Raw genomic sequence first — 22,702 nt, 5'->3', positions numbered from 1 at the left:
TTTTCGAATCTATCTAGGGCTCACTCTATCTCTCCAATGATGATACTTCGGAATACGAGGAAGATGAAGATGTTGTGCAGGTCTTTGCTTCTTCGAATGCCCTTGGGCTACTCGAATACTAGTCCCCAGCACCACGGAGAGGTGCCTGCACATCGCTGGGGAGCGATGACAAGTCCTTGGCGGGCCAAGTCTTGCCATGACCGAGCGCACTTTTACAATCACAGGGCTCATTGGCTGTGAGGTAGCGCAAGTCTTACATCGCTGGGCTCGTGGCAGCGACAGCCGTGGTCACGGAAGCTCTGAAGTCCTTGGTTTCGCAGCACCCCCCTGCGAGACACAGTTGATATCGCAGAGCCTATCCTGCGAGACACAGCTGTTATCGCAGAGCCTATCCTGCGAGACACAGTTGATAACGCAGAGCCCATCCTGCGAGACACAGTTGTTATCGCAGAGCCTATCCTGCGAGACACAGTTGATAACGCAGAGCCCATCCTGCGAGACACAGTTGATAACGCAGAGCCCATCCTGCGAGACACAGTTGTTATCGCAGAGCCTATCCTGCGAGGCACAGTTGATATCGCAGAGCCAATCCTGCGAGGCACAGTTGCTAACGCAGAGCCCATCCTGCGAGACACAGTTGATAACGCAGAGCCCATCCTGCGAGACACAGTTGATAACGCAGAGCCTATCCTGCGAGACACGGTTGATAACGCAGAGCCCATCCTGCGAGACACAGTTGCTAACGCAGAGCCCATCCTGCGAGACACAGTTGATAACACAGAGCCTATCCTGCGAGGATTGTTGTTGACGCAGGACCTAGTCTGCGGAGAACTTGGTAATGCAGCGGTCTCCTGCAGAGAACTTGTTAACGCAGCGGTCTCCTGCGGGTCTCACTTGTCATCACAGCGTCCCCCTGCGGAGTTCACTTGGTAACGCAGCGCCCCCCTGCGAGGATTGTTGTTGACGCAGACCTATCCTGCGAGACACACTTGATAACGCAGAGCCCGTCCTGCGAAGCACCTTCTTACATCGCTGGGCTCGTGTCAGCGACAGCCGTGGCCATGAAGACCCTCAAGCATGCAGGCAAGAGGGACACCATGACACATCGGAGTGTGAGGACCGAAGTACTGATTTTTTTGGGCTGGGAATCTGGCCCCTTTTATATCTTTTCGGCTACGTCTCTACCAAGGAACCAGTTGCGCAGAAGGTAGCGAGAATCACTGTCTTGTTATTGTCGTTGAAGACATTTGAATAGCGTTGAAATGGTGTTAGGAGACTTTGTGGCCTACAGACTCAAAGTTCAACCTGGATTCATTGCGTTCAAAACCTGCGTTGAGTGTGGTGCACCACTTTCATCAACTGTTGAAAAGACACCGACACCGCAAGAATATGATTCTCACATCATTGAAATTGCAATTAAACCGCTCAACGCGGTGGCAGATTACTTTGCCCGTTTTGACCATGGTCACTAGCCATGGTCACCGTCTGTTTCATGAGGGTTGAAGTGCTTCAACAGGTGCCGCAATAATGGGTTGGACAATGTGGCAGACAGTCACATTGGATTGTACCGGATGTTGGCCATAGGACGTGCCTCCCATTGATCCAATTACAGTCCTCTTTGTCTAATTCTACCCTCGCACTACTCGAACGGTACTTTTGTATGTCGTTCGCAACCAACTGATGGTGCCTCTACCAATTATTATGCTACCTGTCGATACAAATACTACGGACATACTCCCAAGTCCAGGTATCGGTTGTTTTCCTTTAACAGAGAATCAAAAGTCTATACCTTGTTGGAAAGCCTAGAATAGAAACCCGAGTCCAGTTTCCATGATTTCAGCTACCATCGCTCGCGAGCTAGGTTCTCGTGATCGCCACCCCCTCGCCAGATTGCAACGCTACTGTCACATTGATGAGTTCCTAGATACAAGAAGCGCCGGTTGCACCGATCAAACACCGCGCGTGAACGTGAACCGACGCAGGTACGGTACTGCGATGCAGATCCCTGCGGCGACCTGCGGGACAGTATATCAAGGAGGGTCTATTTTTGGCCCCGGAGAAGAAATCGGAACGATCTGCAAGGGTCCAGACATGATCCACAAACCCAAACCCGACGGCCGTTAGGGCACAATGGAACCGCGGTCTTTGTTAGTTAGGAGGTATTGCTGGGGCAGGAGACTATTTGGAATATCACACAGAGTTCTGGCAACAGAGATCTGATCCGCGGCTCAGTTGCCCTCGCAAGAGAGTGATTGGTCCTCCATCGAGGGGAAGCAGCTGCTATCTTTATCTAGCCTATAGAACGTTCTAGAAGCTATGTCTTCTGTCCTGCACCTTCCTCGCAGAAAGTAGACTCTCTTTGAGCCCGACCCATCCTCTCCATCTGCCAAATTCGGTCGCCAGTCTGATATTTCTAGCAGATAGCTTTCGAAATCAATGCCACCTAAGTAAGGACACGATGGTAGATCTAAATAAAGTCTCCGGTTTGTGCACTAGAGACCGAGAAACCGATTGGTCCCGGCCGACCCACAAACTTTATTTCAAGCAACCAGTGCATCTTGACCATTTATCTGGCGACCGAGATAATTTACGAATAAAGCTGTTTCCCTCTATAATATACTATAATTGGCCAGCGTGAGACCTTGGAGTGAATACCTCGATTTTCCCTCCGATTCTCGGACTCTGACAGATTTAATCACGCGAATGTCACAAACAAGTGGAGGAAGCCTATAGATAAGCTTTCGATTGAGTTCCACCTTGAGTCCTTATGAAAGCCGCATTCTCTCACCGAGCGCGCGTTTCCATGGTTCATCAAAACTTGAGCTGTCGATTTGATTCGGGATTCGCCTACTAATCGACGGGCCCGCTCATGATTCCACGGTCTGCGCGAAATCTATTTCCTCGTGACTTGAGTCTGCCAGTTTTGGACTGACTCGGAAAACCTTGCTTCTCGTCAAATATGACTAGTGCGTGGTTCGAAAATAAGTCCTATGCCTCAGCTTCTACTCTACAGATCACTCTGCCTTCGACCACCCATCTAATCGAATCCTTTTGAAGATGCAAGCAAAGATAATACCTCCAGCTGACAAGAATGAAGTGGGTTTTGAAATTTTACAGAGGGCCCCATTGCTACCATGACCTGGTCTTGTTCCGAGGACAATCCTAGTAATGTGAGACTTTATACACTACCCGCAGCATTTTCCAGGCCGCATGGGACTCCGATGACATTCGCCTGGATTGGAGACAAACATGAAGAATGTGCAAGTATAGCTGATGTATAACAGCACTATAGACGGGTCTGTTTCGAACGGCACACGGAAAAGTGCTCCATCTGACTAGGTTTGACATCTGGGACACTCTTGATGCTGCTGTGATTCCAAGAGTGATTTCTGTTATTTTTATAATTAAATGAAGGGATATGTACAGCCACGACGGAATTTCTCATGCTGCGGCTTCCTTGCGGAGCTATCAGAGCCGTTCATTATAGCCACTTATACAAGGATTAGTTATAGAGATAGTTGGCCACTGCTGCTTCGGTATCCCGGTGTAAACCGCGTGTCGACAATCTGCTGCTAGCATGGGCGTTCTGTCCACTGCTATTTAAGTTTCCTGGCTGCACAAACACGGTGCACATAGTCCCACATCGAAGATGACGATCGAGTTTCTTCAGGCCAACACGGGTTTGATACTCGCGTCGCACGACCTGTGACAGAGGCTCAGCTTGTAATGAGTAAATGATAAAAGGTGATAACAGGAAATTCATTTCGTACCTAGTCTGGAGCTTTCTGTTTGACTTGATCCATTGCTGTCGGTCTCCTCAGCCGTTAAGATTGTTTCAAACCATTTGTCAATGTGACTTTTGGCAGAAATTTTGGTTGGGAGGGCCGCCAATAAAGCCCTTTGGCCGGTTGAGTGACGAGCGCCTTTTGATGGTCTTTGATTGTCTGAACGATCAGAAGCTCCGGCGCATGTGCGACGGCTTTTCCGCAGAATATGGTATTTCTTCCCTCGTAGAGACTCAGCGCTTCGGGCCACCCGGTGTTGTTCGTAATATGCGTCGGAGCGGGCTTTCCATGACAGCTCTTGATGGGCATCCAGCCAAGAGAGAAGATTCTTCTCCTCCCATTCCGGCCAGCCAGATGCGCTACGCGTTGACATGGTGATGCTCAGGCAAGTAGTAGGAAAGGGAAGAACGGGTGAAGAAGACAACACAATGTGAACTCAAAGGTGCAGATTTGTTGAGTTTAACAATCTTTTTATTACCGAGTCAACTGGGGAAGACCCTACCGTTGCATTAAAAAAGACTATTGTTTGATTGTGAGCCATGGCTCAGTCTGGTGAGCTGGTCTTAGGCCCTCATCGTTGACCAGTCCAAACATGTCCTCAATTTTCATTGCACCCTGGGAAAAAGATGGCTGTTGAGACACAGGAACGTTGAAGCGAAAACAATGCTGGGGCCCTTCTTTCCTAGCCATACAGCGTAGTTCTACCGCTTTGTTGGAGCATGTGCTTCTAGGCCGCCTTTTCGTACAACATTCGTTGCCTTCTTGTCCATCGTCCACATTGAATCATCTACCAACGTTGGTTTGACAGAAAATGTGGAATTCATATGATTGTGTCAACGATGAAAGTCGAAGATCATTTAGTGAGCCATGGCCTAAGATTCATTCTAAAAAAAGCCCCGGTTGTGGAAAGTGTGGGTGGGGATTGATTGACCTTGCGCCCCCCAATGTAAGCAAGCAAAGCACTCAATTCCGTTTCACTACAAATATATATTAAATCCGGTGGACCGTCTCCTTCTATTCTACACTCGAACATAATCGGGAACACTCGCCATCTACTCGTGGCTAAAACGCAAGCATGGGTGGAATTCGAAAAGTGTCGCATACTCATCAACGACAGGACTTTCGGAGCAGATTGCAACGTGCATTGTCCTTGTCGTCTTCTGAGTCCGAGAAAGCCAGCAGTCCGTCGACATCTGAGTCAGGCGATACGGCAGATGACGAGGCCTTGCAGGACACAAATGACTCTGACGACCAGGGAAACGGCCACTCAGCCGACGAGAGTGAGGAGGCTCCACGAGAGCGGAGAATAAAGCGGAAACGTGATAAAGACTTGGAAACACCCAAACAGACTCAGATCCACGGAGAAGGAATGCGGTAGCACTCGAATGTGTGGCGGAGTGAGTATTGAGCTCATCACAAAATATGACATCGGGATTGCCTGCTGACAACGTCCAGACTCAATACCCGAATGAAGTCAGTTGTGAATCAACCTTCGAGTGGTAGCATCCATCACTAATCTTCTATGCAGGTCCATTGAGAGCTCATCGTACGCCCAAAGCACCTGCAACGAAACCGTTCGTAACGACTTGGCTGATATCTTTGCTCGATTGGCCATCGTGGAGACTGAGATAAAGAAAGTGGCAAAACGGGGCAACAGCAAAGCGACAGGGCGCCAGAGCACCGGCCGATCCCTGCGTCGGGGCAACGGTGATTAGAGTTTGATTTGTGGCCATGTGGATCGAAGCAAGGCATCAACTCGTGTTGGTCATGAGGTGGATATCTGTACATGGCTCGACTGCAAGAGATCAAATGGAATAAACTGCGAGCAAGCCAATAGAAGCCCGTCCATTGACGGCCGCTGAATATGTCTCGATGGGCTCTATTTCAAATTGACAATGTGTCCACTCCTGTACTATCTTGTCATTGTGCCTTGGATTCTCTTGTTTCGCCAATCTCCGACCAAGGTACGCAACATCTGAGGGCTAGGAGTGGAATAAAACTTAGCGTACCGAAAGGAAGTCCCAAGGCCAACCGAATAGATACTAAGACAATTTAGGCAAGCCTTCCAAGTTCTTTCAGTTCAAGCCTTGTTGACGAGTTGTACTTTTGGCCCATCAGTTCCATACTCAGGTTTGGATCAACGAAAGACTTGGCCGGAGCAACGAAAGTTCAGAGTAGTATTAGATCACACTTTTTTGCAAATAACTTGAAATCGGTCGACAGTATCTCAAAGACGAGAACCTTCCTACATCAACGTTAGCTCTAGAACTAAAGCACTTACAGCTGTCCTTTCCAGACTTTGCGAATGCTGCCAGGTATTTGTCATAAACTACTTGTGTACTGGCTATATGCTAAATAGCCAGCTCTAGTACATGAATAAGTAGGCCTTAAGAAACATAGTCATCCCTCTAGAGATCCATTTTGGTTGGTTGCAGAGGGGTCCTGCTGATCGGGAAGCGGGACATTCGATTCGGAGAAGCCGAGGGGGAAATCGTGGCCCTGAGGAGCCACGCCTCCCTGCTCGGGCCAGTCTGTGTGAATGACCCCGGAGCCCGGCAAATAAGATGCCAGCCGCTTGTTCTGGAGGGCATTGACCGTGTTCCAAAATCGAGTGGTCGTCGACACTAGGTCTCCGTGTGCCTGATCCAACACCAGTTGAATATCATTCCACGGGACCTGGTCCTGCAGAGCGGCATTTGTGGACTCCAGCTGCTGCTGCAACTCAGAGACTTCTCGCTCGACCCGCTGACTCTCGGCTAATGCTGCATCCCGTGCTGTGAGAGCCAGCTGCAATCTCGAATTTTCTTCGGCTTTCTCGGTTTCAAGTTGTTCCAGCAACCGACAATGCTTTCGTCTGTCCTTATCCATTTCTTCTTGTCCTTTTTGAATCTCTTCCTCGATGTTGCTCATCATCTGGAGACATTTTCTATGGGTCACTTTATCATGCTTCCGTCCAGGCTTTTTCGTGATGCAGGAGGCCTAGCATAGTTAGTAGAGCACATCAAGTTATGCCGCCAGCATATTGTTGGTCAAGAAGGAGTCAGAGCATATGAAAAAGAAGGTGGAGGTTGGTACCGTATACTTGTGCGACCTAGTCACCGGTTTGAGAGGGTTCCGCCCATCTTTGGATCTGGAGGCAGTAGACCGAACGGAATCACACGACGGTACAGCGCGCAGCTGTACTTCGTCAGACCTGTGGCCTGTCTGCTCCCCAGAGGGCTTGTGATTCTTTGCCATGATGGATTTGCTCGATCGTAAAATGAGCAATTATCCAATGGGATGTAGAATGGTTGAAAGAACTACCGACAGTGACGGTCGAGAAGATGATATTTATAGCAGTCGGTGTAGCCCTAGGCACAGACTTGAAATAAATGAATGTGCTCTCCCTCCTGCCCAGTAGCTGTGCCAAAAATAGGGACATAAACCCAATTATTGAGGACTGGGCGTAAGCGCAACGCACAAAATACCTTTTGTTTTATCGTGGAGTACGCGATCAACAGTTCAGCACAAAGATGCACGTTGATGCAGAAAACACTATCTCATGACAAAATTTCAATCGGTCTCGAGATACCACCCAGATGCTATAGGGCTCAATATTATCTACCAAAAAACAATATTTTGTGACTATCGCCGCTCCGTAGATTGAAACTTGGAAACTGCGGCGTTCTCGCAATTCTAATATTTACGTCCGCATATATATGCATTTCAAACAAGGGGTTACTTGTGATTACACATGAGTTTCGATTGGCAAGTACATGTATCATTGACCATTGTTTCCTCGATATTACTGTGCAACAACTATAGATGCATTTCTTGCTAGCTGGGGTATTCATCAAGAGACACTACTGAGGCGCAAGGATCCGTAATACTACCACCAAATCATATTTGTAGCATAAACCAGAACTTGCCTTGATACTGCGATGAAATTGACAGGTCCAAGTATGTCGTTGATTGGAAGAAGTTGACTATCACTTCTGTCCTCAATAGACCGAATATCTCATTGACTGGAAATTTCAGACACAACATAGCAATCACAAGTAAAATCCACGAAAACCAACCAAGCTACAATTATCCTTCTAAGCTACACACGTCATTGGTCTCAGCATATATCATTCAGAAAATAGTGATTGTCAAGCACCCGGCTCGAGACTGCTATTACTCATTCGCCGGCGGTCTTCCTTCAAAAAGTATTGATAGATTTTCTTTGCTAAAACATTGGCGCCGGCTTAAATTTGGATAAGCCTGTTGCCAAATGGCATCGCGTATCACCGGTGGTATGCACGCTATGCAATGGATGACAAATGGCATATTCGGTGTGCTCTAGCATATCATTGACCCGTCGTCTGCTCTTTAGCCGAGCTAAGGCCGAGCTCGTTACCACATGAGCCCCAATGGCTGATCATCGGCTCCCATGGGTGTCAAGTGCGATATCGATTTCTTCTGTTTGCAACGAACTCAATGTCTGTCTTGCTCTAGCGATACCCACTCTCTTTTGCACTAGCTCATCATGCAAGTTCTTATTTTCCGACTGGAGAACTTGAATGTGGTGGCGAAGTTCATTGGCCTCAGACCGGAGCGTTTGACATTCGCGAAGACAGTCATCCAGTCGAGAACGCGTGCGTCCTAATTCCTCTTCTATGCGGCTGTTGGTAGCCTTGAGCTCGCAAATCTCCGCCGTGAAAGAACCATCCACTATTCCTTCACAGAAATCCTGTGCCTTCATGCTCCGTCAGAAGGGCTATATTGAAGAGACACCTGGCAAGGGGCTCACCTCATTTGGAAGGCCGCCAGTATTGGACCGCGAGGTGTCCAAGGACTGCGGGTTGACAGCCTCGAGTGAGCGACCGAGCTCTCTGCAAATCAACTGGTAAAGTCTGGTCGAGCCGCTACTTAGACTGGATTTGAGCATGTTAGCATTCGTTCTCGCGACGGACCAAGCGTATCCATCTTCAGGCCGTGGTTGAAGGCGGACTCTTTCGGGGGCGACGACAAGGTGAAGTCGGTCATCTAAGAGGATTAGCTGGGTTGGTAGGCAAAATAGGATTACAAATACAGATATGAGCCGCCAGGGCTTCTCGACATTGCTTTCTTAGTTTGAAACGCTTTTCGTTGCTGCTTTTAGACATTGTAGTGTACGTTTGGTATCTACGGATTAAGGGAGATTCCGCAGGTATTTATGTTTAAGCAACCGACTTACACCAAAAACTAGCTCGATGTAGGATCGATGATTCGTGCTTTGCTCAGGTAGAAAGTGTTGCCCATGGATAGGGCGCCCCACTTTCGAAGTTGTCGATTTCTATTGGATGAGATCAAAGTTTGCGATGAAACCCGGATTAGTTCCGGATTAGTTGAGAATCAGTTGCAAGTTATTAGACAAAATCGGGACACCCCATGTTATAGACACGGTCAAAGTAATATATGAGGTGCAAGATGATTCAGGCGCTCCAACCAAAACCCAGTAAGACTTTTCACCTACTGAGGCCTCATGAACTAGACGCGTGAACACAACCGCGACCCTCAATTTCTGCTAATCATCACTTTAATAGCGATTTGGTAGCAAAACAGCAGAACACATTTAGTTGGGTCCTCTTCACGCTGCCTCGCATTCCTGTCTTCAAAACTCCGGCGGAACCCATAGTGACTTGATGGCGGGTTGAAAACTGATGCCACTTAGCAGGCTGTAAGGTTCATTAAGATAGTTCTCAAAATATTCACCATGGCATCTGAGATATATAATGGACAGGGTCAGGTCGATGCGATTTCCTTTTGCCGCTTCTCTATTCAAATGGCAAACACTGCAACAGTTCGCCGGCTGCGCCACCAAAACCTAGCAAGCGACTGCGATCTGACGCCATTGCTGTGTGACTTCTCAAAGCTTCCATCATCAAAGATGGCCACTCGCCATGATACAAATGCCGGTCGCAATATTCGCCCTGACTCGCCGAGCCCACCTTCTTCGCGGCGAGCCAACAAAATCATTCAAGTGAGGATTCATCATCGACCCCATGGCTCGCGTGTTACGCTCCTAGCAGGACAGCTTGGCAAATCCCCAAGAAAGGGCGCCAAAAAAGGATGGCGCCAGAAGCGAGCTATTTCCGAGCGAGAGGCAGCTCGATTGGATTGGATGCGACGACTTCGTCCCAAGCCCCATAGACGTTGCTAGGTCAGGCAAAAACAGGGCACGCCTGAAGACTCAGAGTACATGTCGCAGACTCTACTTTGTTGATGTATCGTTAAATAGATGAGACTCTCTTGCAAGAAAAGAGTCTCAAATAGGTCTACCGTGCACGATAGCTTAGCCCGTCAAGATGGACTTTTTCTAAGGAGCTTATCCGGCCAGGCACTCTATCGATTAATATACAAGGTAGAACTATATCAGTTGCGCTACGTTACTCTCTTTGATTGTTTGTCGAACACTATCTTTAGTCAGTCAAGATAAACCCTGATGATAGCCCTTTTCCTAATCGAGAGTTTAAGATGATCTAGGGAAGGTGTAGACTGAGATGGGTCTGGTCAAGATTCAAGAAAGTTCTAAAAATAAATAAAAATAAAGTGGTGGAAGTGATTGCAAGCGGACCTGTACATAAAAATGACGGCTGGTCAGAGGATCCTTGCTCTGTTTTTGTAGCTCATTTTGTAGACAGTTGCATGTGGAAAATGAAACGTTTCGGAGATTGGGGACAACAAGGAGTTGTCAAAAGAAGTACATTGCGATCTGAATGCATGGTTATGAAAGTGTAAACATCTATTTACATCTTGTTTAACAAGGGATCATACTCTATACAGCGATTTTTCGAAAACAGTTTACCCCTTCAGACACTGAGACTTTCTTTGTCGGCTCGTACCCGAAGTAAGCTATACCTTTATTGGGACAAGTGGTAAGATATTGTCCACTTACAGAGCAGTTTCATGTACGGGCTAACTGGATCTGGCCTAGTGTTGTCTCGGGTACGAGCCGACAAAGAAAGTCTAAGTGTCTGAAGGGGTAAACTGTTTTCGAAAATCGCTGTACAATCAAGCGACTTCAAGCAGTAAGCACTCTATGGTATATCTCCGATCATGGAAAATCAGATTGTAATTTGATTTAGCTAAGGAGAAGGCTGGCTTTCAAATTATCCTCGAGTCTCCTTAACCGACTTGTTCTCATTTAGGCAGGCTCCATAGAATTCTGTTTTAAAAGCCTTGCCTGAGTCACCCTGCCCATGACGTCAAATTGGCGCTAATAATTTGGAGGCATCCAAAGATACTTCTCAGTGGCTCACTTGGTTGACTGCAAAGAAGATACCAAGACAAGGACCAGCTCGATCTGCCGAGTGTCAGTACTGTTGGTAATGTGGGAATGATTGTGATTACCTCCAGTGCAAATATCCATGTTTCACCTAGCATTCCTATTATGGCAACCACAGGCAAAAGAAGTGCTACTACGGAGAGGTAACACGCGATACACCGCAGCTGAGCTTGGCCTAGAGTGGACTGTCTAAACAACCACCAATACCACGCAGCTATACCCAGGTAATCCACAGAGAGAATGAAGAGGCCACCCAGATGAATAGAGCTGAGGATAAAGGTTCCAATGAAAGAGAATGCCACTTTAGCCACAGCGGAGAGTGCAGCAAAAGAAGGGTATATGATGCGCAGTGACCGAGGAATGTTTGGGTTTTCCCGCTGCTGGAAGATTATACGGAGATACTATAGTATGGTTAGCCTAAAAGGAGACTCTTCATAATCAAGTCCCATGCACAGTCCACCTACGGCGTGTAGCGGTGGAAAGATTGAAGTAACCCAGAAGAGCACTTCACCCCATGCTGGTAACCTGTCGCTCCAGAACAATCCGGTGAGAAGAGCGAAGAAAACACAAGACAAGGCACACAAAGCTAAGTCAGCTTTGTGCCATGACCAATTGGAGGGATACCGACACAAAACAAATAGTCTTCCGAGGCTGAGAATCAGAAGAACGGTCACTAGAACGGATCTAACGATGTTTTCTGAAATCATGGCCCTGATTGATTGCAGCCAATGCATTTTTTTGACTGAGCATTTGAGGCTTATATACTCAAACAGAGATAGAATGCTCAATTGGTACTACGTAATTCCCAGGACCGCTTCATCTGGTTGTAAGATTTTCTTGACGGATAGCGTACTCAACTTCCTGCCTAGACAAAATAGCTGTCCTCAACCTTTTGGCACTGAAAGACGAATTGAGGCCCCTCAGTTGAGGCTTCGCGGTAGCTTCTTGAGTCTTTGTGTGGACACAAGAATATACTTCGTGTTGAAGCCTAGGTATAATCTTTGATCCAATATGTATCATGCTAAATCAAGCCGTCAAAAGCAAATGACCATCTGAATTTAGATTCATTACGCAAAAGCTGTATCTAGAGAACATTTGAGAGTTGCGAATTCCTGTTGCAGCATTTACCTATCCGGCAGCTATCGAAGAAATGCGGCAGGTTGATAGATATCTGAATACCAGTCCTGCCGCTGAAGTTCATTGTTATTCTTCCAGGTCTCAGCCCACAAACCCTCCAAAACACAGTCCGTGTTAGATACGACGCCTGGAGGTCTCCCAAGGTCCTGATAAAACAAAAACATCCCTTCATTTACAGCGATTTTCGAAAACAGTTTACCCCTCGAGCACACGCAATTTGTTTCTCGGCTCGTACCCGAAACGGGCGGTGTCTTTATTCAGATAAGTGGTAATATAACATCCACTGATAGGCTAGGGTTGTTTACGGCTACTCTTAATTGGGAAAGGCCGTGTTTCGGGTACGAACCGGGAAACAAAGTATGAGTGTCTCAGGGGTAAACTGTTTTCGAAAATCGCTGTAATATGGCTGGTTACTGGTATAAAGTTCACAAATTCTTGAATAAAATGCCCCAAAGAATGGATACATGTAAAGAACATTCTCCTTATCAGCTCTAGCAAGCCATGGTTGCCTGTCTGTGCCGAAAATCTATTGCCTTGTCATCATTGATCCTTTGACTCAAACTGTAATGCAACCCGTAACTTCGCTCTGCCATTGCTCATTTCGGCTCCAGGGGATATCTCTCAGCTCGAGACTGAAACAACAGAGGCACTTATCTCATGGACCATGTTTTAATCGGAGTTTCATCTTTAGCAAAAGTCAATACGTCTCTCTCTTTCAAAGGGCTTGGGATCGGAATGCAGAATCAGAGGCTACAAGCTTCATTCACCATTTTTATAGTGCTTCGAGACCCGTCGGGACACCACGAAATGCGACAAAAAAGATAGCTACATTATAAAGCCTCAAAGGAAAACAAAATACTCGCTGCTGATTAAATCTTGGAGACTCCTTGTTCTTACCTACTGGTCAGGGAGCCCCTATGCTGTGTTAGCCGATGAACATTTGTTCTAACATCGCGAAATGACCAAACCCTGTACATAACGGTTAAGACTACTCTCTCTCATCTCGCCTACATCTCAATAGGTTTCAGGTAACTGGTGACAGGGTATTGTTAATTATTTTCCCTGATCTACAGCCTGTCGTATGCAAATAAGCGTCGACCAACATGACGCAAATGACTCTACTATCTCAGATCTGGTTTCAATCTGCTCCGAAACTACATTGTTTTAATTTATTCACAGTTTAGCTTGCTTCTGGAATGCATGCAGAACCCCAAAACTAGAACAAATGTAAATGATATAAGGAACAAGCAAAAAACAAATTGAAAATAGTATCATCAAAATGGACCAAATATCCCATGTGGTGCAAGTGAAATAAGTGGAGGTCAGTGGTTGACCCAGGCGAAACACCGGCAATAATCCCTCCATCAGACAACAGCAAATAGGCCTTTACATGTATTGGCCTTTCAGTTCCACTATTGCTCTTGACTGCCCGCAGCTCGGCATCAAGACATGTAAGGAATTGCTACCTGCACGACCGCTTTGGAATACTCCACGAGGCTGTATGTCAAAACCGAGTACATGCCGTGGAGACTCGGCTGCCAAGACCGGGCTATTCCAATTCTCTCAAGAGGGCGCAAAGCGTAGAGAGCACAGCCGAATAGGTTGCTGAGCACCAGTCGGCCGAATGCAGCGGCCAGCGGGGAGGGAGCGTGGAGCGGCTCCGCTAATGCGTGAATGGTTGGCACCAAGGCCAACAGGCCCACTGACGAAAATTGGAGAGACAACCGACCGGAAAACGTCCCAGTATTTATCTCTTTGAGATAAGCGTCTGAAAGGCTTCCAACAGCAATCACGGTGAAAGCCGATGCGTATCCAAGTTGTAGCAACGGTTGGGCCGGAAATAGAAAAGCGATCGTCGGAAGTGCTGCGGTCCATACCAGAAACAGACCTACAGACCACATGGAATCTTGCTCCTTTGCAGCTTCTTCCTTGTGCAATGCATAGAAGCCATTCTGGAAGACAACACACAGATACCACAGGGCAATACCTCCACCAAACGCGATCACTGCTAGAGCGTATGGGATTGACTCTTGAGTTGAAGGGAAATGAAAAATCAAGAACATCAATAGGTAAATCACAAAGTAGGAAAACCCGAGCATTCCTATGATGGCACCGATGGCGTAGTTGCGCGGGTTTCGATAACCGAGAGTGTCCATTTTGCGAAGTCAAAGTAAATGTACTGGCCGTCTTGGGCAGGATTCTTCGGGTAGGATTCTTCGGGCAAGGGTGTGGTTTTATAGACAGATGTGGAGCTCAGACTGTACTCATAACTGGGGAATAGGTGTTTGCTATGACCGTTGAAGTGTTGGGGTAACACTTTGTGCGGTGTTGATCACCAGAACGATAAGTGAGGTACCGTCACATTTTCAATGACCACCTCAAAGGTTAGAATAGAACCTCAGAAAAGAGAATCTTTATGTTGAATAGCCAAAGAGTGTTTAAGTCTCAACGAGATCCAAACTGTTTGACGTCTGTTTGTGTAATTGATGTTCCTCATGCAAGGCAGGGCCTGAGAATCAAATGTAATTCTTCCTTCTCTCTTGCATGATAGCACCTCGGACAAACGAACAGAATGGAAGACATTGTACAAATTGTACGTCAGATCGGTCAACAGCAAGCACAGAATGCTTATTACCGTGATTGCTATGCCCTCTTCAAGCTACTCCAAGACCTCACGGAGCACACGTCCAACGAACTACAACGGCTTCACAAAACCGGCACCGAGCGCTCCAACAATTCTGTGCATCAAGTGCTCCAAAATTTCCAGGACACAATCTGCACCTTGGTTGAAAAGGCTTGCCAAGCCCAAGCGGAATGTGAAGATTTTTGCTCAGTGAATGCATCATTCTCAGCGCGGGATGTCTTGGAGCCCATCAGAAGGATGTACACCGACCCACAGGTCTCATCGCAAAGCAGGGATTGACTGTGGAACATCTGCAGGTAGCTTTTTAGCCTGGGTCGATGGAGGGAGACTTGCTCTACTTGAGTAATATTCACAAAGACGAAATCTCCGTGTTTCTATTTATTTGCATGAAGACAACAATAATGAATCCTATATACCACAGCAGTTTGGTCATATACTAATTAGGAGCTCACAAACACCTTTTCCCATGACTCAACAGCTATGGACCATATAGACAATTCGCAAATTCTTCCAGCCTGATGACGGTCTACGGGCTTGGGGATTAGATACAACAGCAGAAAAGATGGACCAGCCATATGGTTGAACAGCCAATAGAAAAGAATACCGCCAGCCATGCTGTGGTAAACATCTTGGCTCCAAGGATGGCTTCGACACCGTAAGACTGCAAGGTGCTTCTTATCTTCGAAGTAAAAACCCCATACATCACCGTCACCACAAATGTGGCAGTCGTAATCAGCATCGACGAAAGCTTGGGTTATTAGCACCCTTCTCCAATATCTTTTCGAGTATCACATACCGCGCAAAACATAGCAAGTAGGCTGCTGCCCTTTGACAAGAAAAGCTTGCGGCCAGCCAAAACCAGCGTTAATGTGGTTGTCACAAACCCGCAAATATACAACCAGATCACACTCTGGGAAAATCGACGGTAGCCGGAAATCAAACTTTGGTCTATATCTGGAAGTATGTCGCTGACCTTTTTGGGCGCGGAGTCAAGCACCGCAGATAGATCAAAAGAGAATGAGGTGCTAGGATCGGAGCAAACCATCTCCGGGCCATTCTGGGCTTTGCAGTAGCTCCAAAGACCTACAATATAGTACCGAGGAAGATGAGACTTCAAATCGTGTATCTGAGCTTGAATGGTGTCGCTGGCAGCCGATGTTGCTGCATTGATTGCGTCTTTTGGGCTGGTATCGATGCTAGACACCACGCCTTCGACGGCATTTCTCCCCCGCTGGTGATAGGCGCATTATTAATATTGAATGAATTCCGAATGCGCAAATCACGGAGCTTTGGAAATTCTTCCAGGTCTACCTGCCAAATGCTTAGCCAGGCGAATAAATCGAAATGTTTTCAGGCGTATCTTACTTTCAAAAAATGTAGACCTCTTGGAGAGGAAGGCGACGAACATCCGACAAAGACAAAAGATAGACAGACCAAAACCGCGACTGAAAATGACAATGCCGTGGTTGAAACTAGCTGATCCAATCTGCTCCTAGTGGAGAACCACATGATACTGGCAGCGATAAGCTGAAGCAGTCTTTCTTAACCGCGTGCCAGGATTCGACAATCAGGGAAAACAGGCTCTTATATACCATACTAAGATATGACCAGCTCATGGTTTCTCAACACTCTTCGGCAAATCAATACCTGAGGCTGATGCAACTTTTTGTGTCACTCCATGGGCAGTAGGTAAATGCGGCGGATAAACCAGCAAACATGAGCTTCACATACTAATCAGCTGCATTTGGGCAGGCAACTAATTGACTACTTTGACAGCCGAAAAAGAAGGATATACAATACCAAAAGATAAGGTCGACGGAATCAGACTACGGCTCACAAATCAAGTAAGCGTCAGTACTCAAGCTGCTATAAAACCTATCGCATATGGTTTCCCCGATGTCTGGACTTGTCCTCTCGCAATTCTATACATTTACTTATCTGTACACTTCAAAAACCTGTTCGCGCTTATCATGTCATCTTCCAGACAGTCAGAAGTTGAACATTGGGAGCGCAAGTTATACGACTATCGAAAACGTCACTTCGAATTATCTGCCAGAGTGCATCTCTCGCACCTTGTCTTTGAGACCGGGTTCAGAAGACGGATGGACGGCCGGAAAAACATCTGTCGATTGGAACGAATGATGAAGATTCAAGGCTGTCAGCGTTTGATTAGGGAAAACCATGTGCCAGTGATAGTTCCCAGAACTCATTGGCAAGATTACGTACGCCCGCGATCTGGCAGTGGAATTATTCCTAGCTTGGACGTAGAGTTGGACTATCGTTTGCGCGCATACGACCACGAGAACCTGATCACGGCTGCAAGGAGCGTTCTTGATCACGACAACCAGTGGTGGATCGTAGATGTGTATCTGACAGATAATGAAGAAGGTGAGTTTTCTCAACCCAAGTACTCGGATATGCCCGCTGATTATTTTTTAGCCTTGCCAGATGACCACAGAAATGAAGCGGAGGCTCTTCATCACAAGTTCGTCCAATCCCTAAAGGAGCGATATCCAAACGACAATCGGCCACCCGATGGACTGATCTACGAGCGTATCAACCTCTACGAGGGCCATCTCAACACACCGCGGGATCCACTCGCTGCGAAAAACTGGTGGGCTGTGCTGGAAGCAGTCGCGGGAAGTAAGAAGGGAAAATATTTGAGACTGTTCTTCAAGCACGAAACCTTACACCAAAAGCTCAACTCATTGCTAGTTATTCCGGGTCTCTGGGAAGGCATGCGGATTGGACTGCTTCATAAAGTGACAGCCATGCATTGCGACGAGGTGAGTCTCATCGAATGTCCGAATCCAATCAGATTCATCTCAGCTAACTTTATTGCAAATACAGCCAATCGCATGCTACTGGGGATTGATCTTCAGCACTCTTTCGACATTGGTTGGGGGAAGAGACGAGCTTCTACCACTAATAGATGGAGTCACGGTCGATCTGCTCCAATCTCGCGTCCCTAAGGTCTCCAGCGCAGATTTGAAGTTCCTTAAGGATAATATGAAGAAAGGTAGGCTTTTTCCGAACTTCTCAGAAGCAGACCAACGGGGGATATGGGCGCGCTTGACTGAGATTGATTATCCAATCCCAACCTTGAAAACATTCTTCAAAGATCGGCTTTATCTTGAGGTCGCTCAATGTGTCATGAAACGACTTTTCGTCCAGCCGCGGGGCGAAAAGGTTACCATTGACCAAGGTCTGTATAGGAAGTTTCACCATCCGGTTCCCATCTCGATGGAGTTGAGACAGCGATGGCTAGGAGACGACCTACTCGAATTCTGGCGCTTTAGTTTCCAGTACGGATTTGAATTGACAGATCACCAACGCCTGAAATGGCCAAAAGACCTTGATCCCGAAGATCCGTTTGATCCACAGAGCTCCGAATCGTCTTTTATCCCGAACCAGGAAATATGGCGCTATTTGTTTGCATTGATGAGAGCAAGGTCATTCCAAGCACCGGTCCCAAACGACACTTCACTTCCAACAGTGGAGCTACCATCCCCTAGTCCGTGTGAATACCCAGAAGACATATCCGAAGAGATAGATGTGACGAAAAGATGCGGAAAGCCATACTCGAATACCGTCGAGGCCGATCGATTCGCCCTGTCCGCAGAGTCGCTGCAGCAAAGCCAGATTCCAGTTCGCGTGACAGCAGGCTTCCTCCGACAGTCTGTTTTCAAGGCATTTTTTGGCTATTTGTGGAATAGCAATGACCAAATACACGGTGGTGATCCTGCCGATAACAACACCGATATTCAGAATCACGGCGAGCAGCTCAATCAAGGAGATGTTGGTAGGAACGTGTCAGCGATTCCAGACATGGATGTGGATTCTGGCAGTGTCACAGAGATTCCTCTCGCCGCCTCAACAGCTCTGGCTCACAATGTGGTAACTGTTGCTCCAGCAGCGAATCAGCCAACGGTGTTCTGTGTCATGAATATCACTCTAGGGGAAAATACACAAAGCGTCGGATTACCGATCGATGAGAGTTTCTTTGAGGAATTTTCGTCGGGTCTTTCTGGCAATAACTTCAGTGTCCAACTGATGGATGGGCGACACATACATCCCCGCGAGTGCTATTCACATTACGTGGATTATCCATCGTCGCAGCTTCATGCCAACCTCAAGAATCAGTATCCTGAGTACGAGAGTGTGCCCTCGCAGATGGGCATCGGGAGTAAAAGACAGAGGACCGGTGAAAATGACCAGCAGATGGCTAGAGCAATTGCTTGGTTGCAAGAGCAAATCTCCAAGCTGAAAGATCGAGACGGCAGTGTTGAAGAAGAGCTTTAAAGGGTAATGATTTATTTCATTGTAGTGTCACTACAAAAGCTCCCGAGGACTATAAGTGACATCACAACACAGAAGATTGAAATTTGTAGATGTCGTGTGTGAGGTGTGTTCTGTTGTCCCTCTCTTGTATCTCAAGCATATTTAATACGTTTCTGGTATTGTCTAACAAATCTATAGAAGCACTGATTCTTGAAAAATAGAGTGAATTATGCAATTTTTAGTATATTCTCCTCGGATTTCTTCATAGACAATTCGTTATGCGCGTAGTGGCTAGGTAGACGTATATAGTGTGGCTCGCCGTTGAATGGATATTCGTTGGAAACAAGCTTGGAAGAAGTTCGGCATTGATGTTGATTGTTCTACACGTTGTTGTCTTACACTTGAGGCAGTGTGTCTCATAGCCATCACGAACTTGATGAGTCGAGCTTCACTACTATCTCTACGTAGCGGTACTATTCAAGCCCGCACTCTTAGTATGAAAGGTTCTATATCAGATGTGAAATGAGGTACTGTCTCCTGTAATTCACTAAAACCGAGTGCATTGCTCTGGCGTATATGCCCGGGAGAGCTTCCCGTCCAGGGAGACGACAATGATACAACAGTCAATTGTAGCAGGGAGTTGGTCTTTAAATCCTGTGCGCTGGTGATTCCCCTACTATGCCAAAGGCTGTTGTCTACTAAGAAACATACTTCAGAGTACTTGAAACATCGTACGTCGCGTTGCCGTATGAAATCGTGGAGAAGTAGTATCAGCCGTAATTAGATCATTTCTCGGTGTATTTCTTTGGAAGACGATCATTCTACTACATGACCCATAAAGCGATAGGTCGACCTCACTTCCACCCAAAATTGCCAAAAAGAACACGAAATGAATAAAATCACTCGCGCAGGCAATGGAATTGGTCAATCAACAGAACGGCCAAATCGGGCATATTCACTAGATTTTCATCAACTCGCCCCTCATTATATTTCTTGAGAAAATGCTGGATCAAGAAATATCCAAGTAGATACATCCGGCCCGGGGCAAGCTGAGCTTTCGTCAGTTCCTGTTTGCACACGGCTGTCTTCATTGAAGCGGATCGAGCAGATGTCCGTTCTTCGAGCTGAGATTCTAATGCCGAAAGGTGTGCACAGAGAAGCAAAATCCATCGTGAATTGCGATGAACGGCTTGACTCAATCTCTTCAGCTTCGGCCAGCCTCGTCTTTTTAGAAGTTGAATTTTAGTCACAATTTGACTCGTGTTCACTAAATTCCGTAATGGTAGCCGGGCCTTCTTGTGAGGGAGGGTTATCTTGTCATTTCCCTTCTTCCCCTCCGAAACTTGTGTACGCTGTGCTTGAGCCAACAGATCCGATACCGAAGTCATCGGCGCAAATGCTAGATTCAAACGTGGAGGGTGAACTTTGGGCATCGTCGCCGGCAATGTTCCCACTGGCCGCTCTAGTTCATTGGTGACGACAGTCATACGATTCACTGGGGAGGTGCCCGAAAAGAGTAAGAGCAAAAGTATCATACAACTGATGTAGCTTTCATCGGAGCCTTGACTTCGCTCATTTGACGGCTTCTTTTTTTGTAAAGCTGTGCCGAGACTTTGCTCAAACAAGTGATTTTTAGAATCCGTGGCCGGGTTGGCACAGGTACCGTGAGCTTTCATTTGCGCCGTGAATTTGGTATCTTCGTGCATTAAATGACCTGTCTGCACCGGACTATTAACCTTAAATAGTGATTGAATACGATATAATAACTGAAACGAGTTTTGAGTTCGGCAGTACTTTATGATCCCACCCCGGCAGCACTGTCGATTTCTGAAGCTACTCTCTAGTTGCGGGCCCTTTAAAATCAACGGTATGAGGGTCGTTCTGGCAGGCAGCGAAACTGGACGTTGTGTGGCCTCACTATGGGAATGGCAATGGTCATACCAGCTCAAAGTAAAACCAGCCTATAGTAAACATCTAGAAATGGTATTGTACATGCTCAAAACACGACCGAGCTTACAATGGGTTGACGATGACGATCTTCACCGTATTTACTCCTTCCATTGTCATTCAGCTAGGACTCCATGCTCATGCTCGCTTGGACCACTGGAACGTAGCTGGGGCTTGAAATAACAGTTTTCTTGACATGATTGAGTCCTAGGTCTGGATTCCATATCCCAAAGTCGGGTTGGAGAGGCAAGCTGCCCTGAGAAGAACTGTTCGCTCAAACTATCAAAATCCAGATCTAGAGAGCTATTGCAGATTATGTACGTTAACAGCTTCTTGAATGCCAGCCACTATGCGATATATATTCAAGTGTCAATTGAAAAGTGCGAAAATTCAGCTGTCCTAGGCAATATTCTCTTTTTTTATCCGGAAAACTCACAGCCGCATGCGGGCGAACAGCCACCGGCCCCCCAGCCTGCTTATGCAAACGAAGCAGGATAAAGCCATGTATAGCAAAAATACCGATCAAAACGAGAATGCCACCGAGGACAATACTAAGTAAAAGCGCGACGCCCTGTTTTGGAAACCCCACCGATATGTTACTGCCTGATATTGCCGTGTCTTGCCATTCACGGTTTGAGGTTTTTGTGGCTGATGTGGGTCCTATCGTCTGCGAACTACTTTGAGAACTGGTTGTTTCTGCCAACGTTTGTGACAAAGTTGGGAAATCATGAGTGGTGACCTCAGATGAAAAATGTCTCATGGTCTCACTGATATGACCAGCAATGACAGACCTCCCGGTACCAAAATTGCTTGTCATCTCTTTCTGCGAGAGGTTCCCCTTGCCAGTTTCTGTGCCCATGGCATCTTTTGTATGCTCCTGGCTCAAAGAAAAATCTAGAGGCGCCACGTAGGATTCCGATGAATGTTCTGGATGCGATGTATCCGAACTCGCAAAGCCTTGAGGAACACGATCTAACTCAACCGGTAGAAGCGCAATTCTGCTAATGACTTCCTGAAGCAAGCTTGTAGAGTCGCCCTTTGAATCTACTTTCGGTAGGATGCGGTCATCAAAGTCAGTGTTGATGTGTTGTCCTCTTGTGGTACCAGTTGAGAGATCTACCCCGGTCACTCTTCCATTATGGTCTACCTCAGTTGCAAATGCGAAGGCAGGGGTGTTGACTGGAGAGTTGGACTTTGATCGCAAATGATCACAATATAATGGTCGGTGCAAGGTCGGCGAGGAAGACTGTTCTGAGACTGGCATTTTGTGAAGTCTCGAACTGTCCTCAGGTGATACCTGGCTTATCTGAGAGCCAGTGTCATGGTTGGATGTAGGCTTCCGCGAAGCAAATGTCGGCTGCGTGTTCCTTATTGTCAGCCATATGCCCAGAAAAGCGACAGTTGATCTCGAGATGTCGTAGTAAGCAAGGGGATGTTGGGATAGAGGCATGTACGATACATACGTTAGCTGGGTGGTGGTTGCCTTTTTCCATTGCAAGTTGCTTCACGTGCCTGATGTGAAATCAATCAAGCAAGGGAAGGCCAGAGCATCTCTCCGCTTAGTCTCATACTGATATAAGCTGACTAGCCCAATATTTTGGGTCTTTGCCAAGTGGCTGG

Source organism: Penicillium brevicompactum (genome assembly GCF_028827555.1).
Source record: "Penicillium brevicompactum strain IBT 35665 chromosome Unknown utg000002l_segment0_segment0, whole genome shotgun sequence".
Taxonomy (NCBI): Eukaryota; Fungi; Ascomycota; class Eurotiomycetes; order Eurotiales; family Aspergillaceae; genus Penicillium; species Penicillium brevicompactum.
The sequence above is the reverse complement of the archived record's forward strand: the minus strand, read 5'-3'. Positions refer to the sequence as shown.